The sequence below is a fragment of the Oryx dammah genome, unplaced genomic scaffold, assembly GCF_014754425.2.
Source record: "Oryx dammah isolate SB20612 unplaced genomic scaffold, SCBI_Odam_1.1 HiC_scaffold_10, whole genome shotgun sequence".
NCBI classification, from domain to species: domain Eukaryota; kingdom Metazoa; phylum Chordata; class Mammalia; order Artiodactyla; family Bovidae; genus Oryx; species Oryx dammah.
The window spans coordinates 49,163,459-49,169,458 of record NW_024070194.1 but is presented as its reverse complement, the minus strand read 5'-3'; positions in this window follow the sequence as shown (position 1 = coordinate 49,169,458).

Genomic DNA, 6,000 nt, shown 5'->3' with positions numbered 1-6,000 from the left:
AGTCGTGTCTGACTCTGTGCGACCCCTCAGACGACAGCCCACCAGGCTCCCCCATCCCTGGGATTCTCTAGGCAAGAATACTGGAGTGGGTTGCCATTTCCTTCTCCAATGCATGAAAGTGAAAAGTGAAAGTGAAGTCGCTCAGTCGTGTCCAACTCTTAGCGACCCCATGGACTGCAGCCTACCAGGCTCCTCCATCCATGGGATTTTCCAGGCAAGAGTACTGGAGTGGGGTGCCATTGCCTTCTCCAAGTTTAACTCAAGTTTAATCCTGGGGTTAAATGGGGTTAGCTAGATGTTTCCAATGGCAACCCACTCCAGTGTTCTTGCCTGGAGAATCCCAGGGACGGGGGAGCCTGGTGGGCTGCCGTCGATGGGGTCGCACAGAGTCGGACATGACTGAAGCGACTTAGCAGCAGCAGGTGTTTCCAAATCGATTTGGAAACATCTAGCTTCCCTGAACACACATACTCCTTGGGGCCCTGAGTATAGGTGAGCTACTGACACAACCTACAACTCATGTGGATCCCTCCCTCAAAGCTCCCCTCCATCCCCCCAACTTTCAGTCCCTCTTTTGCCTTTGCAACTGTTCTTCCAGCATGCATCCTGGACCAGCTGCATCACCTGAGAAGTGCTTTACATTTTATTATTTATTTGTTTTCATTTTTATTTGGCCTAATGGCATGTGGGATCTTAGTTCCCCTCAGCTGGGATTGAACCCTTGCCCCCTTCAGTAGAAGTGTGGAGTCTTACCCACTGGACCACCAGGGATATCTCTGCTTTTGTATTTTAATAATTTTATTTATTTATTTACTTATTTTTGCCTGTGATGGATCTTTGTTGCTGGGTGGGCCTTTTCTCTAGTTATGTCAAGCGGGGGCTACTCTTCTTTGTAGCATGCTGGCTTCTTTTGTTGTGCAGCATGAGCTCTAGGGTGCACAGCCTTCAGTAGTTGTGGCAAGTGGGTTCAATAGTTGTAGTTCCAGGCTCTGGAGCACATGCTCAATAGCTGTGGTCCACAGGCTTAGTTGCTCTGTGGCATGTAGGATCTTCCCAGATCGGAGATCAAACCTGTGTCTCCTGCATTGGCAGGTGGATTCTTTACCACTAGACCACTCAGGGAAGCCCCCCTGCTTTACATTTTAAAGTTTACACAGCTTTCATATGTCATCAGGATGGAGAATCACTGTCCTAGATTTAAGAACAATGATGATAATAGACATGTTGGGAATGCACATACCATGAATGCATTTAAAAGTATTTCAATGATTGAAGTCTATTACAAGTAGGTTTTAATTGTATTGAGAAATTATCAGTCTAGTTGCTTAATTAGCTGAGAAAATCTTCTTGGGAAAAGTGATCTTTATGGAGTATAACTGCTGTATATTCTGAATTTTCTTCCTGCCAACTGGCAGGGGGGTGGAGGAGAGGTCCTGTAGCCTGGCTGCCATTTTGGGTGGTAACTTTGGGAATGTAGGTTAAGTATCACTGAGCAAAAAAAATGTGAAGAGCCTGAATCCCTGTCACCAAACATGGGTGAACTGGTCCCACTGAACTACCTACATCCAGACATTTTTACACTTTAAGAGATTATCTTCAGGTTTGTTTAAGCCTGTTATCTCGGGGTTTTTATCTTGCAACCATACCTAATCCTGACTAATGTCAATGGCAGTACTTACCATATGACTAGACAAGAGAACCTCTCCCAAATAATAGACTAATTAAATACCCACATTCTATACAGCCTCAGAGCTCACTTTTAACTATAACTTAAAGGTGATGAGACTACCATTTGTGATATAGAACAAAATGTGAACATGATAATTAACAAGATAATTAATTTTCCTTTTCCCATGTTGCTACCTGAGAACAGAGGCCAAGGGAAGGAAAGAAACTTCAGTGACTCTCTGCTGGGTAAGCTAGTGCATTCTGTGACTGCAGTCAAGACCACAGTCTTGACCACAGTGCACGCCCGGCCATAGCGTGCACCCAGCCTTCTATTTTGCACTTCAATTTTTCTTGAGTATTTTTGTTGTTGTTTAAATACCAAAAAGCTGTATCTTACTAGAAAAATCTCTAATGAATAAAAAGTTTATTCTCTAGAAGACACAGACATGGTGAAAAAAATATAGCTATTGAAAATTATTAATTCACTTAGAGCATTACTGGATTTCTGAGCAAAGCTGCTTATTTTTCAGGTTTTATGGTCTTAACTCCAGGAGCTAGTGAGGGACAGGGAGGTCTGGCATACTGCAGTCCATGGGAGTCACAAAAAGTCAGACATGACTTAGCAACTGAACAACAACAACATTATCTTTCTTAAGCTAAAGACTTAAATGATCAAGCCCTTCACTTTCAAGATCTTTGTAAACTCAAGTGTCTTCAGGGCCATGTGGCAGATTAAATAGCACCCAAGTGAGGAGATGAGAAAACAAGAACCATCTCTATGTCTTTGAACTGGGTTGACTGGGAGACTAACATCATCAGTGCCTTTGATCTTTTGGAAGAAGTCAAAATATTTGCTTTTATTTTTCTTTTAAATTTTTCTAATAATTAAAAATTTTAAGTAATTTATTTTAATTGGCATGTGGTATCTTTGATCTCCCTTGTGGCAGGTGGGCTCTTTCTTGAGTTGCAGTATATGGGGTCTAGTTCTCTGACCCAAAGATCGAACCCTGGATCCCCTGCATTGGGAGTGCAGAGTCTCAGCCACTGGACCACCGGGGAAGTCCCAAGACTTGCTTTTTAAATGTTATCTTCTGGTATCAATTCAAAATTTTAAAAATATTTAAATCAAACCAAATGGAACACCTCAGTGAGCTGAGTCCTATCTCATTCTTTAAGCCTAGAAATAATTGGATCTAAGTTTGTGAAATCAGATTTAAAATTTTTTAATTGGCCTTATTATATTGCGTTAACTGATTACAAATTGCCTGAACCCAACATTACAGTGTTGTTAGCTTCTGCTGTACAGCAAAGTGAATCAGCCACACATATACATATATCCTCCCTTCCTTGGATTTCTTCAGAAAAGTATTTAAGGCTGAAATTGGGAGTCAGATAACTTTAAGCTTGTGACCTGGGGCAAGTACTCAACCTCACTTTTACCCTCATCTTTAAATAAGTAAAAATAGTACCTAGATTGAAGAGTTTTTGTGAAGAGTAAATGAAAATTTCACATAGAATGCTGACCAGTGATTTAGATCTAAGTGCCAAGAAAGGCTGGCAGTTATTAGCAGAGGCAATCAATGATAGAACTTGAACTTGAAGAGAGACTAGATCTTTTCTAATAGATGGGCTTCCCACCTGGCACAGTTGTTAAAAAATCTGCCTGCCACTGCAAGAGACACAGGAGACTTGGGTTCAATCCCTTGGTCAGGAAGATCCCCTGGAGAAGGAAATGGTAACCCACACCAGTCTTCTTGCCTGGAAAATTCCATGGACAGAAGAGCAAACGTATTTTGTACTGGAACATTTTTAGTGCATTTGGTATGTACTTCTTGATCATTTCCATTCCATCAAAGGACAGATGATGTTTATGTATGGTACATGCCCATAGGTGTATCTAGAATCTCATTAAAAAAGAATTCCAATTTTGGGATGATATACATAAAACATTTTCAGTTCAGTTCAGTCGCTCAGTTGTGTCCAACTCTTTGCGACCCCATGAATCGCAGCATGCCAGGCCTCCCTGGCCATCACCAATTCCCAGACTTCACTCAGACTCACGTCCATCGAGTGGGTGATGCCATCAAGCCATCTCATCCTCTGTCATCCCCTTCTCCTCCTGCCCCCAATCCCTCCCAGCATCAGAGTCTTTTCCAATGAGTCAATTCTTTGCATGAGGTGGCCAAAGTACTGGACTTTCAGCTTTAGCATCATTCCTTCCAAAGAAATTCCAGGGTTGATCTCCTTCATAATGGACTGGTTGGATCTCCTTGCAGTCCAAGGGACTCTCAAGAGTCTTCTCCAACACCACAGTTCAAAAGCATCAATTCTTTGGCGCTCAGCCTTCTTCACAGTCCAACTCTCACATCCATACATGACTACTGGAAAACCCATAGCCTTGACTAGACGGACCTTTATTGGCAAAGTAAGCTGTCTGCTTTTCAATATGCTATCTAGGTTGGTCATAACCTTTCTTTCAAGGAGTAAGCATCTTTTAATTTCATGGCTGCAGTCACCATCTGCAGTGATTTTGGAGCCCCCCCAAAATAAAGTCTGACATTGTTTCCACTGTTTCCCCATCTATTTCCCATGAAGTGATGGGACCAGATGCCATCATCTTCGTTTTCTGAATGTTGGGCTTTAAGCCAACTTTTTCATTCTCCTCTTTTACTTTCATCAAGAGGCTTTTAGTTCCTCTTGACTTTCTGCCGTAAGGGTGGTGTCATCTGCATATCTGAGGTTATTGAGATTTCTCCTGGCAATCTTGATCCCAGCTTGTGCTTCTTCCAGCCCAGCGTTTCTCATGACGTACTCTGCATATAAGTTAAATAAGCAGGCTGACAATATAAAGCCTTGATGTACTCCTTTTCCTATTTGGAACCAGTCTGTTGTTCCATGTCCAGTTTTAACTGTTGCTTCCTGACCTGCATATAGGTTTCTCAAGAGGCAGGTCTTATAAGCATGTAATTAAAGAAATTAACAACTGAAAGTTTTCTTAAATTGTTGTTTAACAAGGAAAAATACAAATATTGCTATTTTTTCAATGTGTAGAATTTGTTTTAGACTTTTTTCTAATATGCAGAATTTTGAAAAGTGCTATAACGCTGCTCCACAGAACAAAAACCTTATCTACAAACGTTATAAATTTCTTTCATCTTATGATAGTGATCATTAAAATTTGTGTTAGTCCCTTAGTCCTCTCTGACTCTTGACCACATGAACTACAGCCGGCCACGCTCCTCTGTTCATGGAATTCTCCAGGCAAGAATACTGGAGTGAGTTGCCATTTCCTTCTCCAGGGGATCTTCCTGATCCAGGGATCGAACCTGGGTCCCTCCTCCTGCATTGCAGGCAGTCTCTACTGTCTGAGCTACCAGGGAAGCCCAATTAAAACTTTGTATGATATAGTACGGTAAACCATATAAATAATATCCAAGCCAGAAACTTTCCTAAACTTTAATTACTCAAGTGTATTTTTTCTGAATAATACGTTTATTTTTAACCAGCCCAGATGTCAAGAGTTAAAGGCTTTCAGTCCTTGTCATCGTCATCACTCTTTCCTATAAAAATACTACAGTATTTTCAATGAGAGTGTAAACAAACCATTGTTTCAGGTTTTATTTACACTGGAGCTGTCTGGCAAAATTCCATGCTTGTTCTATTTGTCGTGATTCCAAGTTTTAAAAAGTGATCCTTTCTCTCTTCAGTACTTCCTCCTTGGCGTCTACTTCCAAGACCTCTTTTCCCCACTCTTTATTTCTCCCCAAGACGTAGTTGAGTCACTTTTTAGGATAAAGTGTTATTTTTTTCCTAACTGTAAGACTAATAGAAAAATCCTACAAGCCAGAAATAAATGTTTAATATATTGCTGTCGGTTCTTCGAGCCTTCAGTTTTCCTTTGACTAAGCCATCTTTTAACCAGAAAAGAGCATAAAATAGGAGCAGAGACCCGGGCTGGCGCAGGAAAATGTCACCAGGTGAGGAGGAGGTGGAAACTTTACACGAGTGAAGACGCGTAAATATTTTGTTTATACAGATCATCGTCTGCTAAAGCTAATATAGTGGAACCTGTGCAAAAGTTGGAAATCTAGTAGGAAGAGGAAAGACTAAAAACTCAAGGAAAACGTTAGAACAGCCGCCAGGACAAGGCGGGGTCGCGGGGCACCGGTCCTGCCTCCAGCAGGAGCCGGAAGGGCGGACCCCCTAGGGGGCGGGGCCAAGTGGAGGGGGTGGTCCGGTTCGGGAGGAGCATACTGGGCATGGGCGGGACCTACCATGTGGGGCGGAGTCGGGGCGGGGCAGCATAGGAGCAAGGGCTGGTGGGAGACCTGA